Source organism: Misgurnus anguillicaudatus, chromosome 20 (assembly GCF_027580225.2).
Source record: "Misgurnus anguillicaudatus chromosome 20, ASM2758022v2, whole genome shotgun sequence".
Lineage (NCBI taxonomy): Eukaryota > Metazoa > Chordata > Actinopteri > Cypriniformes > Cobitidae > Misgurnus > Misgurnus anguillicaudatus.
This window is the reverse complement of record NC_073356.2, coordinates 32,425,213-32,440,868: the sequence shown is the minus strand read 5'-3', so window position 1 is coordinate 32,440,868 and position 15,656 is coordinate 32,425,213. Positions and strand designations below refer to the sequence as shown.

At 33.2% G+C, this 15,656-nt stretch overlaps 3 long non-coding RNA genes across 3 annotated transcripts in view; all 3 read left to right on the top strand.

Moving 5' to 3' along the window:
- Positions 1 to 15,656, top strand: part of LOC141351529 (uncharacterized) — a 107,595-nt gene that overhangs the window by 69,657 nt on the left and 22,282 nt on the right. The gene's annotated exons all lie outside the window — the stretch shown is intronic.
- LOC141351526 (uncharacterized) lies at positions 2,430 to 5,072 on the top strand. Its single transcript, XR_012359798.1, has 4 exons — positions 2,430 to 3,969; positions 4,211 to 4,306; positions 4,400 to 4,417; positions 4,519 to 5,072. It is a non-coding gene; the product is annotated as an uncharacterized lncRNA (long non-coding RNA).
- LOC129417583 (uncharacterized) lies at positions 8,177 to 10,201 on the top strand. The gene is made up of 2 exons (XR_012359568.1): positions 8,177 to 9,222; positions 9,963 to 10,201. It is a non-coding gene; the product is annotated as an uncharacterized lncRNA (long non-coding RNA).

The following is a 15,656-nucleotide window of genomic DNA, read 5'->3' as shown; positions in this document are numbered from 1 at the left end:
TGACTACTTGTGAAAATATTTATAGTTTAAATATGAATTATTCTGCTTTCATACACAGTGATGAAACATTTAAATTCTGTATTAGTGTAAGATATTAAATGATCTGCAAGTCTTCATGATGTCAGCAGTTATGGTTACAATATAATATATAATTATATAAATGTGATTTAAATAAAAACATTAGATATACTGTAAAATAGACGGTAGATCAGCACATTAATAAAAGGAAGATGCATTAACAGTCTCCCAATCTTTTTATGTTACAGTTTTAAATGTAGTTATTGCATGAAAAGAAAGCAATATGCCAGCTTTAGTTGTTACAAAATGTTTATTTCATGTTGCTAATTAAAGCACAAAGTGTCTGATTTAGTCATTTCACCAATAAAGAAAATCTATGAAAAACTGAACTGATTTCCATTTTAGTAGATTTGTGTATTTTCTTCCTGCCATTTCTTTAGATTGTGTGTAGTTACTTGTGATGCTGAGTTTGTGTCTGGTTTTCTATTGGCAGGATTTTGTTGGACTAACAGGGCGTTTCTAAAGAAGTTTTGCAGCTGTCGACTTCAAGACAAAACTTTTAGTAATATTTCGAGTAGGGGGAGGCTGCAGACCTGGAGCCGGTAGATCTACGCCCCTGACAGTTTTACGCCCCTGACAGTTTTACGCCCCTGTTGTTCCTCGTGCGTCCAGTAGGGGGAGGCTGTATATTAGTATATGAGCCTAGTCATATATCAAAACAGCAGACCGTATGATAGCAGCAGACCTTCTTGAAGCGATACGAATTGAGGTATGTTAAATTATCTGCTAAAGTTATTATTGTTGATTGTATTATAACGATACATTTATTATTTATAAACGATTGATGCTATATACTGCCATTAATTATAAGTAACCATTGTTTCTAACACTATTCAACCTTTGCTTTATTTATTTTTATTAGTGAGCGAGAGCACTTTGATAGCAGGATAAAAAAAAACATTCAAAGAGTGGCAAACCATAGGAGAGTCATCTACAGGAGTCATTAAGAAATAACCAAGTCATGGTGTTAATAAAAAAAATTTGTGAACCACAATATTGTCTCTTTCTTTTAAATGACCCTTGGAATTTTAGAAAAGTTACATTGTGTTTGTCTTCATAAAATGCTATGTAGGACATGTTTTGTAGCTGTATGACGACCTATTGTGAATTGTACAGCATTTAGGATCCATATGATTACAGTACTTTATGTTTAATGGCCTAAATATGGTTAATATCTAAATGTAACTTAATATAAAATCACAACATCATATCAGCCAGTCTCTTGTATATAAAAACAGTTTATAAATAAATATAAATAGTTAAGTGTGACGTCATCATGCGCCGCTTCCGGGTTCAATCGATTTCAAATGCCACAGGAAAACACGCTAATATACACTCGTATCATGATGCAAAATTATTTAAACCATGATCCTTATTTTTATCTCCAATAATAAAAACCAAGATGACCAGACCTGGACTATATGGATTTTTCCGTAGTGCAGACTGCAGTATACACTGTAAGTTTATACAATTTTCGTTTAAATGTGTAAAAATTAATCAATAGTTCTCATAAACGGTTGTTTAAATAGGCTAGTATCGTAGTTGTATTTCCCTCTCCCCCTACTGAACGCACGAAGCAACAGGGGCGCAAAACTGCCAGGGGCTCAAAACTGCCAGGGGCGCAGATCCACCGGCTCCAGGTCTGCAGCCTCCCCATATAGAATATTTCTGAATATATCTGATCTCGAATATAAAACGAACATGCGATCTGTAGCGCTTTTGCTCTTTGGGATTCATCTCGCCTTTGCTGATACATGTAAGTACGCACACGCACATGGTTTCAGGGTTATTAAAAGTGCAACTTTGTCTAAAAAAGTTTAAAAGGAGTGCGGTTGTCTTGACCACCATTAGGCAAATAGACCATGGTAAACCCCGTTCATTTTCTTAAGGTCTATGTGGTAAACACGGTTACTAAAGGTAAATTATGATTTATTATATTATATTTTGATGTTTAAAAATCACGAACACTTTACATCAAACTCCATCAGAAGACTTATATGGCTATAATCTGCTTTATTCTACAAGACCACGTGCAGCCATCGTAACATCATAAGCAAAATGTCTGACATTTGAGCCTAACAAAATCAAATGCTAAATATAATTAAGTCCGTTTTTAAAAATCATTGCTCTTGCATGCGGTATATTTCATGCACAAGTGTTAACATGTTTAAAGTGATGTGTTATTGTATAAACAAAACAAAAACTGTACAACACTTAGGCTAAATATTGAAAGTCTTGAACGTCACTAGCCCTTACAAACATGAACAATGTTTTTATAATATAAAAACTAAAAAGCAAAAATGTCAAGCAAAATACATATAGATGTGCCAACAATTCATATTTATTTTACCCATGTATTTATTCATTTTATACCCACATATACACATAAAACATTATAAGAGTAACTAACAAGTAGTAGGCCTATAGTCCATTCAGTAAGAACAATGTCTTCTGCCTTTATCTCTACATTATGATCTTTGTAAAATTATTCTTTGCTGTAAAGCTTATGGACAGTTTTGACCCATTATATGCCCAAACACATCTCATAGATCATATTCAATGCTAATCTGTATTTTGTACAGTAGCCCTTCATGAATAGAGAAAACTGAGATTGTATTGTGTACAGATCAGATGATGCAGTGATTTATCAAATAACAAATATAGGATTAACTTTTAAAATGACAATTTTGTTTCTTAAGATAAAATAACATTTTTAATGAAACTATTTTATTTAGTTGCAGTATACTTCAACACTATAAACTCTTCTTTTGCAGATCCCTTCAGGATAACCTGTAAAGATGTGACTGGAAGTGTTGGAGATGAGTTTACTCTTACCTGTACATTCTCTGATCAGGAGCACGTATGCTGCAAAAAGAACAACAAGTTTAGACAAATAGCAAGCAATGATTCCTCAACAATCTGTAAAGGGGAGTTCAGTACAGATCCTTGTGTGAAGATGACCAACTTCTCATGTTTTTACACTTTAAATTCAGCAATGCCAAGAACATTCCTGCTCTTTATGCGAACCGAATGTGAATCTATAAGACGAGTATACACAGATGATGACATAGGTACAGATTAATGGCTAATTGTTTATTATGAAATAATTACTTTTCTAAAATAATTTGGTAAATTCATTGAGAGTGGGTTTAGAGTCTAAGTCTTAAATAAATTGATATAAACTGACTATAAATCATAATGCTGAACTAATAAATAATGTGATTTAATGTGAATGTTTTCAGAGATCAGAAACAAGCAGGTTGTGTTCATGTATTTTGTATTCAATATGTCTGCACAATTTTGTATCTGTCAATCATATAAACAGCTTTACAATATTTTATTAGTTGAAACATAGTTTATGTGGTTATGTGTGTAAAATATCATGGGGAGGTTTCCCGAACAGGGATTGGACTAGTCCTAGACTAAAATAAATGTAAAAGCTGTCCAAACTGAAAACAGTTTACACTCACATATCTTAAAATATATCAGTGATCTTTGTTTTGCCTCAAAGTGCACACAAGTAATGTTTTAGTAAGGCATGTTTGTTAAAACTATATTTCCTAATTAAACCTAGTCCTAGGCCTAGTCCTGGCTTAAGCTAATCTCTGTCCGGGAAACGACCCCCATAACACTTAATGTTAATACTACTGCTGTTGGAGCCTCACAGGGCTTAAAAATGTTATATTTCAAATTTAGATTAAAGCATCTAAAATGCATAAATATAAATTTTTTTTAGCCTGTATGATGTTGTTTAAATTAACATATAATAGAAAATAGATACCTCAGTGTTTATCCATTGATGTTGTAACAATTTTCCAAGAATTAACCTTTTTCTAAAAATATCTCCAGCTTTCTTATATAAAAAATATCCAATGGTGTTCTTTGTGCTAGGTAAGCTTGAGAAAACAAACTTTATCATTGTTGTTTAAATGTTGTCAGTATGTCACAGGTCATGTGATATGTGTACAGATTTGTTTATTACTAATGTAATGAATATGATGTCATTTACAGATTAAGATTTACAGACATTTTTGTTAGTATACTGAAATGTATTTTCTCGTATTGATGCAATAATAATAAATAATAATAAAATAATTGTATATAATTAATAATAATGATTGTTGATATTCAGTCACTGCTGGATTTGTGCTGGTTCTCATCCTCTTTGCTGCCTTTATGGGAGTCAATGTGTTGTTGAAGTCCAGTCAGGGTAAAAGACTTTTAAAAGGTGAAGTTTATAAATATCAATAACACATTATTCACAATCACTGTGTTTATTGTTATCATTGTTAATCCACATTTTATTTTTTTATTTTTACAGGCTGTGTGTCAGGCAGTAGTAAGTATTGTTTTCTTTTACACAGAAATGAGTTTGATCATTTATTTCATTTTGTTTGCTTTTAAAGGGTTTCTCACATTACCTCTTATTTTATTTCACAGATGCTGACTCAGTGTCAGATCAACAGATGCAAAAGTATAGCTCTTGTGCTTCAATGGATTTTCCTCCTCCTCTTTGATAAGTTTAAATTTGTTTTAATTTAGCATTGCATGTTAACTGGATGTTTTGTGAGCTGCAGGTCCTGTTGAAATCACAACCGAATCATTCCCTTACAAAAATTAACCATGGTTTTATTGTGGTAAATGTGTAGTAACCATGTTTTTTTGGTGTATTGATTACTATCAGCAAAACCATGTTTTTTTTTTTTGTAAGGGTTATGCAGTTTCATTTTAATTTAATTTTATTTTTTTATTAAAAGGGTAATTACACAAGGAATCAAACTTTTTTAGAGCTTTTGACATATAGAGGTCTTAGTATTATTAATACATCCTGCAAGTGTCATAGTTTAAAATGTCCTTATCATCAACAACAAATTTATGTTAACTCTAAATACAGTCGGCCTGGGCTACATTTCCCGTACGACAACATAACTCTCTGCTTAACCACCATAGTATGAATCATTATTGGAGAAACTAACTAGCTAGTCTTAACTCAAACTAACACACAACTATGCTTTTAGCTTGAGAGCTGTAGTTACAACCAAGTTTGCGATGCAGTTTGCAAATGTCCTTTGAAACGATAGTTTCGGGAAACAGTCGAATCATTGAAGTATGCTGTATTGACGATGCTTTTGGGAAACGCACCCCTGGGTATTGGTGGATTTGTGATGTCACATGGGCAAATTAATTTGCATATGACTGGCCCACAAGCAGAACGACAACACCTAATTTTATATCATTGTATTACATCATAAATATTAATTTCAACCGGTAATAACAGTTAACCATTTCAGCTGTAAGTTTCAAACTTTATGTCAGAATACAGACATGTAACAGAATTACAAATTATGCAGCTAATAGAAGAAAACTTTGTCAGCGGTCATTAGGGTTTCTCTGATATGAGTAAACACATAATTTGCTTAAAAAGACTGTATTGTTGCTGATTTGGACTGAGAGATTGTCCTTAATAATTGATTGATTGATTGAAGGCGGTTACAGTAAAGTCTTTAAAGGGAATATGAGAATACAGAATTAAAATGGTGCAGCTGATAGAAGAAAACTTTGTCAGCGGTCATAAGGGTTTCTCTGACATGAATAAACAATTTACTTAAAAAGACCGTTTGAGAAGCTGTGTGAGTGAAACCTGCAACACTTCTCCAGCGTCAAATACTGTATGTGAAATCATTGGTGTTTTAGTACACATGTAAATAAGTGATTGTGGAGTATGTCTTTGTGTGTGTATTGTTGCTGCTTTCGACCAAGAGATTGTCTTTAATAAAAGTTTGATTGATTGATTGATTGAAGTAGGCGGTTACAGTAAAGTCTTAAAAGGGAAAAACCTAAACTGTCTTTTTCAGTCTGAAGATGTGAAACAGGGAGGAAAGTCATAAAATACTTGATTTTGTATGTTTCTTGGGCAAGAAATCATACACCACTATTATGTAGTCATTTAAAGATTTGTTTAATTTCTTATATGCAGTACGTACATTGCTTTTCTTTGCTTGTAAAGCACTTTGAACTGCACTGATATTTAGTAAAAACAGTGTTATATAAGTAAATTATATTTTCACATACAGTGTCAGTGTTCACATGTTTGTATGTTGTATTGGTCATGTAATGCAGATTGTTTGTATTTGTAGAAAGTTTTGTGTTGCTGTTAATTTTACATGCATTGTACATGCTTTCTTACAGAGATGAATCTAAGTATATCTTAGAAACAAAGTTTGTGTGTATTATCTGAGAGGTGACTTTCTTTTCGTACACATATATGCATTTATTCATTTTTATAGATATATTTTACATATTTTCTGTTCTGCATTATTTTTTTCTACTGTTGTTTATGTATTTACAAATAAAGATACTGTACGATCTCCATCTTACGGTTTTTAATGACATCATGTGGCGTCATTTTAATGGTATAGGCTATTTGTTGATATAATAACACCTGCTGAATCTAATCAGAAGTCCGAATGAACATTGAGAGCACAACTAAAACATTACATAAATTACATACTCGTTTTATTTTATCACCACATCCTCTCATGCCTGCTGTTCTTCCCTCTCTTTCTTCCTCGTGCTTGAGAAAAATGTTAACTCAAAACAGATTCGACTTTCTTTGAGTAACAGACAAAGGCATTTTTATGACAGGAGATCTAGTTAGTGAATTGGATCTGAAGCTTGGATCTGTAGGATCTAACATTTCTTTCAGGATCACTAACATCAAAGATGATCAACAATAACAAAATTCTAAATTTGCGGTATTGAAAACAAAACTATTACCCCACCCTAAATAAATTTAATGTGTTTAGATTTATTGTCTTCACAATTAAATATTGCAGATAGACAAGCTGCCAAATTAATGGAAACATGGTGGATCTGTACCTATTATAGCAAAACTATTGGTCTAATAATCCATCTAATCATACATATAAAAATACATAAAGGTGCTTATAGGTTCTTCAAAGCGATACCATAGAAGAAACTTTCTGGCTCATCAAAGCACCATTCCATTCAGTCAAAGGTTCTTAAAAAAATCAATTTCTTGCTTACATTTATATAAAATATGTGACCTTTTTCACAATAAATAATATTTTGTGAAACAAAAAGTTTCTGCAGATGTTTAAGACTTTTAATAAAACCATACACTCTAAAAAACAAACGGTGCTATATAGCACCAAAACAGCTGCCCTGGATCGCAACGATAGAAGAACCATTTTCAGTGCCACACAGCACTGGTGAAGCACCAGTGAAGCACCTGTGTAGAACCATATAGTGCTATGTAGAACCATATGTGGTGCTATATGGCCCCTATATGGTTCTACACTGGTGCTTCACTGGTGCTTCACTGGTGCTTCACTGGTTCTTCACCGGTGCTATATGGCACTAAAATGGTTCTTCTATCGTTACGATCCAAAGCAATTGTTTTGGTGCTATATAGCACCGTTTGTTTTTTTAGAGTGTAAAGCAAAAAGTGCTTCTTCTGTGGCATCATGAACCACCTTTATTTTTAAGAAGATAGGCCTGTTGCATTGACATCCAACCAGTCAATGACCAGCAGTTTGTGTACTAGGACACGTGCGTGCCCCCATTATTAAACAAAAATAATAATAATATGCATGCAGACGTGTGCAGCACAATGCTTGCTTCACTATCCCTACAGTGCAACAAGTGCTAAAGTTAAATGTGTTCTTTTTAAATACTGATGTTCTCAGCCATATAATTACTGCCAGCTGTTTAAAATAGTGAATGAATTATTAATTTAATATCTGAGAGTGATTTGTTGTAATCATACACAATCAAAGAAGACAGTACAGAACACACACGTCTTGTCTCAGCAGCAATGCAATTCAATAGACTGAGCGTGGGGGTTGCAAGATCTGCATAACAAAACTAGCCCAATGAGGCCCCTGGGCACAATGTCTTATAGGGCCCCATTACCCCCCCACACACACACACACACCCACACCTGCACAAAGTATATATTATAGGATACTTTTTTTTTATTAGAAACACCTCTACCTTTACAGGATTCCATTACAAGGCCCATTACAGCCTGATCACAATCTGTTGGACAATATCAATATCTGTAGATGGGTCAAAGACGAGACGTCACCATTTTGGTGTCCGCATCAAATATAATTTACAAAAGTGATTTTACATTCAAAAAAAAACATATAAAATGCAAGTAAAATGTCTACTTTTATGTTTCAAATAACTTTTGTGAAAATACAATGACCAAATATGAGTTTAATAATGCTCCAAAGTGTAAAATCGTCATTCAGCGTAATGGTCCGGACTATGATTTTACTAATACATTTTTAAATAAACGTATAAAATACCATGTTAAAAAAAAATTTGCTTCCTTGGCATGTTCACATAAGTGTTGGCTGTTTTATATTAATAGGACTATGTGTTATTTTTTTCGTTAAATATTGAAACAACTAGGGGACTTTTGTCCCGAATATGCAGTTTGTCAGAGGTCATTCAGTGTAACGGGATCAGGAAACCATTTTGAAATTAAATACACAAACAATAGTCATCAAGCAGTCTGTGACATCATCAAAAGACCCCCTGAAGACCATGTGGTGATTCAGCAAGTTAAGTTTATTGCCCTTAATTATTTGATAATTTCACCTTTTCATAGTGTGGTATCTTGAGTTACAAAAATGACTGTCATTCAGTGAAATGCAAAAAAACACTTTTATTGTTAGATTTTTTGAAAAAAAAGTAGATGTTGTGAATAATGATGATAAACCTTTCTGGTCAAGTTCACTGTTTGATATAGGTATCTAGTTGTTAACTACTAATATTAGCTTAAGTAAAAGTTTCGTCATTCAGGGTAATGTTTTGTCATTCGGTGTAATGCAAATTGTATGTTACACCACAGTGTCATCCATTACACTGAATGATAGTGTCACTGTTTAGATAACATTTTTAGCATTTTATTTCTATTTCAGATAAATGAGGGATGTTTAGCACAAAAAATATATCAAACTTTATCAATATTAATGTTTTAATGTATTTTTGTCGTTTTGGTACTGATTTCTTTTAGATGCCCACAAACAAAGAGAAAGTTTCTAGGCACTGGCAGAAAGTTAATGCAGACCCAGTAGCTAGGGCAATGCATTTAGCAAGGAGACGAGAAAGGTATTGAGGAGTGCAATGTAAAAATAATAGGGCTGGGTTTAAAAAGATAGATTTCTCGATTTTAATCAATTCTAATTTTGAAGAAACTATAGTGATTTGTAAATCACAATAATCGATCTTTCAGTCTATGCTGTTTTCAGATGATGTTAATCAATATCAAATTGATTTGAAATTAAATCAAACCGTGAAATTTGTGTCCAAGCCTAGCCCTACAGAATAATAGTTTACTGCTGTTTTTAGATAGAGATTCCACCCTACCTATACCACAAGTTAAAGGGATAGTTCACCCAAAATGAAAATTTGGTCATTATTCACTCACTCTCATGTTGGTAAAAACCTGTATGAATTTTTTTTGTTCTGATAAACACAAAGGAAGATATTTTGAGTAATGTTTGTAACCAAACCGTTCGTGGACCCCATTTACTTCCATAGTATTATTTTTAGTATCATAGTATGGGGTCCACAAAAGGTTTGGTTACAAACATTTCTCAAAATATCTTCCTTCCATTTATGCGGGTTTGAAACAACACGAGAGTGAGTAAATGATGACAGAATTTTCATTTTTGGGTGAACTATCCCTTTAAGGAGAGGCCACTGAGGGGATTCTCCGCCCATAATACAAATCCTGATGACATGTCATTTATGTTGCCAAACAGAAAGTATTTTTAATTAATAACACGTTTTATATAGATCTATGTCAATAATTTTATGTCAATAATTACATGGAATCTGTATTTCAGCAACCAGAGAAGAAAGCAAGCTGCCTTGGCTGCAAATCCTGATCACCCGTCAATCAGGAATTTATCAGATGATGCAGCTGAGAAGAGGCGAAAGTAATGGCGGGAAAATCAAAGAAAACACAGGGCAGAAGCTAAACGTATAAGGGCAGTTCTGGATCTTATTATACAGTATTACCACCTGTTCAGTTAATTTTTACGAATATGATATGTATTGTGGAATAAAATGATTATTAATTTCAGCAACTACTTCTGTGATTTGTTTAGGAATAAAATGATACAGAATAATATTCAAAACATTGCAATAATGGAAACAATGACACTTTTGTCAAAATGTCATTCAGTGTAACAAACCATTGTCATTCGGTGTAACAGATATATTTATGTAGAAATGAAACAATATACTTATTCTGAGCTGTACTTATTAAAATATGTAAAATAATGTGTGATCCTACAAAAAATTTATTTGATTTGAATTGATTTTCACTTCCTTACAAAAACTTCTTGCTGACAAATGGGTAAAACCTAATGGTTTAAAGGATATTGGCGATGTAAAATGCTTTAATATGACAAATAGTTAGTATTTGGTGTCTGCACTGTGATCTATAAATAGAGTCTTGTAATGTGTCATCAAATAATAGTTTTTCTAAAAATGTCTGATTATATTTTTTTGCATAAAAATATTGTTACACTGAATGACATTTTAGTTGGTGTCTTCTGTAAAATCCCAGTAAAAATGTATGGTAGTAATTATTTTTTGCTCAGAAAAACATAAAGTTAAACAGGACATATTCTAATGTATGTGAAAAAGACTAAATTTAAAGCTCTTTTACACTTTTATTTTTTTTTATGCTTTAAACCCCCTTTTCGTCTTTGACCCAGATATCTTTGTTGCAAGCATAGAACTGCAGAGAGACCTGCACAGCGGGGAAGTGTTAGGCCTAACTATTATCTCTAATTAATCTCTCGGTAGATACTTCTCTTAGGCCTAATGGTTTTTTAACAAAACGTTAAATATATTGAAACAACTTTATCACAAAAGTAAAAGACAACAAATGAAACTATACCAACAATGTGCATGTTTTCTAGTTTTACATATACACTACCTGACAAAAGTCTTGTTGCTTGTGTACAAATTGACATGAAGTCCCGCTAAAATATATTTCTAATTAAAAAAATTCAAGAAATGGCTCATTTTAATCCCAACAGCTTTTGTAATAATGTTTCAGTGCAAAACGAAACGTCAAAAAGTATTCTAATATTCACAGCTTGGTAAAGCCCATTGAGTCAATATTTGCAAAGACATAAGTCTTGTCGCCTTGTCATATAAGGTTCATCTGTGACTAATAATGGATCAATTAGGTCTCAGGTGTGTATAAAAAGAACCCTAGTACACTAGACCTTCACATCAACTGCATGTGTCAACTACAGAGGATAGAAAAAAGATTTGAAGAGACTGGAGACGTTTTTGACAAGCCCAGGTCAGGCAGACCCCGGAAGACAACTGCTTGAGAGGACCGTTTGTCGGCTCGAAAATCCAATGCCAGCCCATTTTCCACTGCAGCAGAGCTCCACGAGACCTGGTCACCTAAAATCCCTGTGTCAACCAGAACAGTTTGTCGGATTTTGTCTCGAAATGACCTCCATGGTCGAATCAGTGCCCAGAAGCCAGCACTAAACAAAATGCCAACAGCCTGCTAAAAGGATGGACGCTGGAAAAGCAGAAGGGGGATTTTTCAGATGAATCTTCTGTTGAATTACACCACAGTCGCTGCAAATATTGCTGGAGACCTACTGGAACCCGCATGGATCCGAGATTCACCCAGAAAACAGTAAAGCATACCATCGCATACTTCCATCTCCACATCAAAGTTCCTCAAGGCAAAGAAGATGCTCCAAGATTGGCCAGCCCAGTCACGAGACATGAACCTCATTGAGCATATGTGGGGTAGGATGAAAGAGGAAGCATGACACCAAAGAATATTGATGAACTCTGGGAGGCATGCAAGACTGCTTTCTTTGCTATTCCTGATGACTTCATCAATACATTGTATGAATCCTTGCCAACCCGCATGGATTCAGTCCTTCAAGCTCATGGAAGTCATACAAGATATTAAATTTGGATCTCACAGCACCACTACTTCATTTGCTAAAAATATTTGCAGAAAATTTGTTCAATTTCTGTATAGGCGACAAAACTTTTGTCTTGCCAAAATTTGACCTCTCTGTCTTTATTAAATGAGAAAAAATATTTTAGTGAAACTAATTCATTTAAGTGCATTAAACATCATTTGGGAGGGTTTTAGCTTTTCATGTGAGCTATTTCTAACACCAATTGATTAATTAAAAGTCAGGTTAATAGCAGGTGTTTCTACAAAATAGATAAACGACAAGACTTTTGTCAGGTAGTGTATGTTAGCTGAGAAGCTCTGGAAACACAGCATGATGTCATCTTTCCAAAGAATACTGAAAATCTTCTGTGGAACCTAAATGGTTGAAAAATGCTCATCTTTAGGAAACAGAAACATTTTTATGTTCAACAAAATATTTTCAGAGGTCAGTTTAGGCACTAGCCAGACAACAAAAAGAGAAAATGAATGTGCATCTGATGAAACGTTTTTAGTTAAACAAATATTCAATCTCCTCTGGAACACAATAAGAGATGTAATTAAGTAGTGACCGACAGCCTCAGTGCCCAATATCTTACAGCAGTACAAGTAAATAAAAAAGTTTCACTTTTTTATTTTGTCTTTCTGGCACATACATTCCTCACCTTTATCAAAGATATCAGCTCATGTATTGTAACTTCAAACATTATAACATTATATTGAAATGAATCTTGAAGGTGACTCAGGACTGTAAACAGAAAGTTCTTGAATATAGATCTGCCTTTCTGCTGCCAATGGTCACTTTAGATATTATTTTGATTTCTGGAACTCAGAATCTAAAAAGAAATGACTCCTTGTAGGACCGTTCACATGACATTAACTGTTTCTAAAGGCAACACAAGATCTCATTGTTTGCTTTTCACTCATAACTCACTTGATTTGAATGAAAATATAATAAAAATATGTTTGTTTTCATAGAAATTCACATTATGTCAATGTTATAAAGCCAAGTTTGAGGACAATCACATTTGTTCAATGTCATTGTTGATAAATTCAGCAGAAAGAGTTTAATTGCATCCAACAAACATACAACTATACTAATGTAATTATTTTATGTGGATATTTGCCACATAATTAAATTACATTTATCTGAGGTGATGTTTGATTTTAATACAAATTACATTAGGTCAATGTAATAATTGTCTCAGATTTAAGATTTTGATCATACATTGATCTTGGGTATAACATTAAAGATTAAATTAATTATTTTAAATTATAATGCCGGACGAGCTGCAGCGTCACACAAACCCAGTTCCTTAATAGTGTCAGTGCCAATAAAGAGACAATTTATCACATTGTAGAGTTGATTAAAAATACATGCAATGTTATATTTATTTCTTTATAAATTATTCGAAATGCTACAAGATGGAGCTGAGATCCTGACAGATGATTATAGGGGTGTTAAGTTGCAAGAATTTTAATTTTTAAAGGTCAGTTATAGGATCACTGATCAAAAAAGGTCAAGATGGCCTTCTCAAAAATCAACAAGAGTTAAATAGCTCATTTTGAATTATTCATTTTTAATGGACTGAAAACAATTAAAAGCACAATAAAATGCTGTACATACTGTACTGTACTGTACTGTATTGAATTTAAAAGCATAAACTTTATATGTAGGTGCTGCAATCGTTGATCTCATCCCTATGTTTGAGAAACTGCGCCCTCTGCTGTTTTTGAAAGGGAAATCACTGCTCCCAGCATTTCTTTATTAACAAGTCAAATTTAATATTTTTTTCTGGGACCCCTTTTTGTAGATATTCGTGTACATACCTATATGTAAAGTACGGTCAACAAAGCATTATTTAACTATTTAAGTTTAATCAATAGTTTGCGTAAATAAAATAAAATAATAAAATGCACCTAGTTGATCTGTGATGTCTTATCAGTTGAAGTTCTGCAGATTACATGACGTGTGTCTAAAATATTACCCGAGAAACTGCGCGTCAGTTGCCTTTACAGCTGTGTGGATTTTAACATTTCACATCCAATTTTATATACTTTATATATTATATTGTGGAATTTGCAAGAGACAACTTCTCACTTTGAACACACGAATGCGTGTGTCATTTATTTAAAAGGTAAACAACAGAAGGAACTCCAAAAGGCGCTCATCAGCGTCATGCGTCATCACGCATTCTAAACATTTAAAGAGAACGCGATCCCTGAACAGTTATACAGAAACACAGTGTACAGAACTACTGTGTATATATATATATATATATATATATATATATATATATATATATATATATATATATATATATATATATATATATATATATATATATATATATATATATATATTAATGTATGAACTGTAGCCTAATTATCCCCCTTGTCAAAGCAAGTTATGTGTAGGGTTTGGTTAATTATGCATTCACACGAATACCTTATCTTACATATATTGTCAAACAGAAAATAGACTTCATAAAACATTTGAATAAATGTTAGATTAAATGCAAATGTCACTTTCAGTTTCATATTCGCTAAGCTTTCGGTGTTCTTATAGAAAGGATGAAACTGATACTAGGAATCCGTTCATTCATAGCTGTTTCTTCAGACATAATCTAAGAAGATCAAAGTGTCCGATATAGGAATAATGTAGCAAATAAGGAAAAGTGCTGAAAAACACTAAAGGCCACTTAATTAAGGGGGTCGTCTTGCAGTTTTTAGAAGCTTTTTGTAGTTACTGGTGATGTTGCGTTTGGTCCTGTAATCTATTGGTTGGAATTTGAAAGCCAACGGGGCGTTTACGGCCGATACAGTACTGTTTGGGGACTAAACAAAACTTTGTACCTCTCCGACAGTAGACTTATATTTCAGATTAATACAGTATCCTCAAACATAAACAAACATCATGCTATCTGTAGCACTTCTGCTCGTTGGGATTCGTCTTGCGTTTGCTGGTAAGTTCTGTAAATGGGTTTAGATACTTAATTTAAATGTTTAATATCATTGCGTTGGTTTAAACATCAGGCTGGAATTTATAGGGCTAACGGGGCGTTTCCGTTGTAGGCTACAGTAGCCTAACGTTAATTGTTGTTGGAAAAGATCAAACTTTGAACCGATCCGACAGTAGCCTAATATTTCAAGTTATACATTTTCACCAACATAAACAAAAATCATGCAACGTGGCGCTTGCGTTTGCTGTTAGTACTGAAAATGGGTTTAGGTTGTTGATAATGATTTTTTTTGTTGCGTTGGTTTACATAACAGATGCTGTATGTCATTGGGTGTACACATAAACATGTTTAAAAATGGTTTTGTACTGTTAGAAAAGGATCACATAAGATAAAAATAGCATCAAAAGCAACTTTAGGGCTTCATCTTAGTATCATCCGCATAATAATAACCCACTTTAATTTGACATTTCCTATAACAAAATTAATTATTAATGCCAAAAAGCACATCACTATGATTGATTGAAAACATTGTTTTGTGTGTTGCATATATCACGCATACCAGGACTTATAAAATAAACGACCATCAACATAAAAATCATTGTATTGTTAGTTTGCATAAACACCAC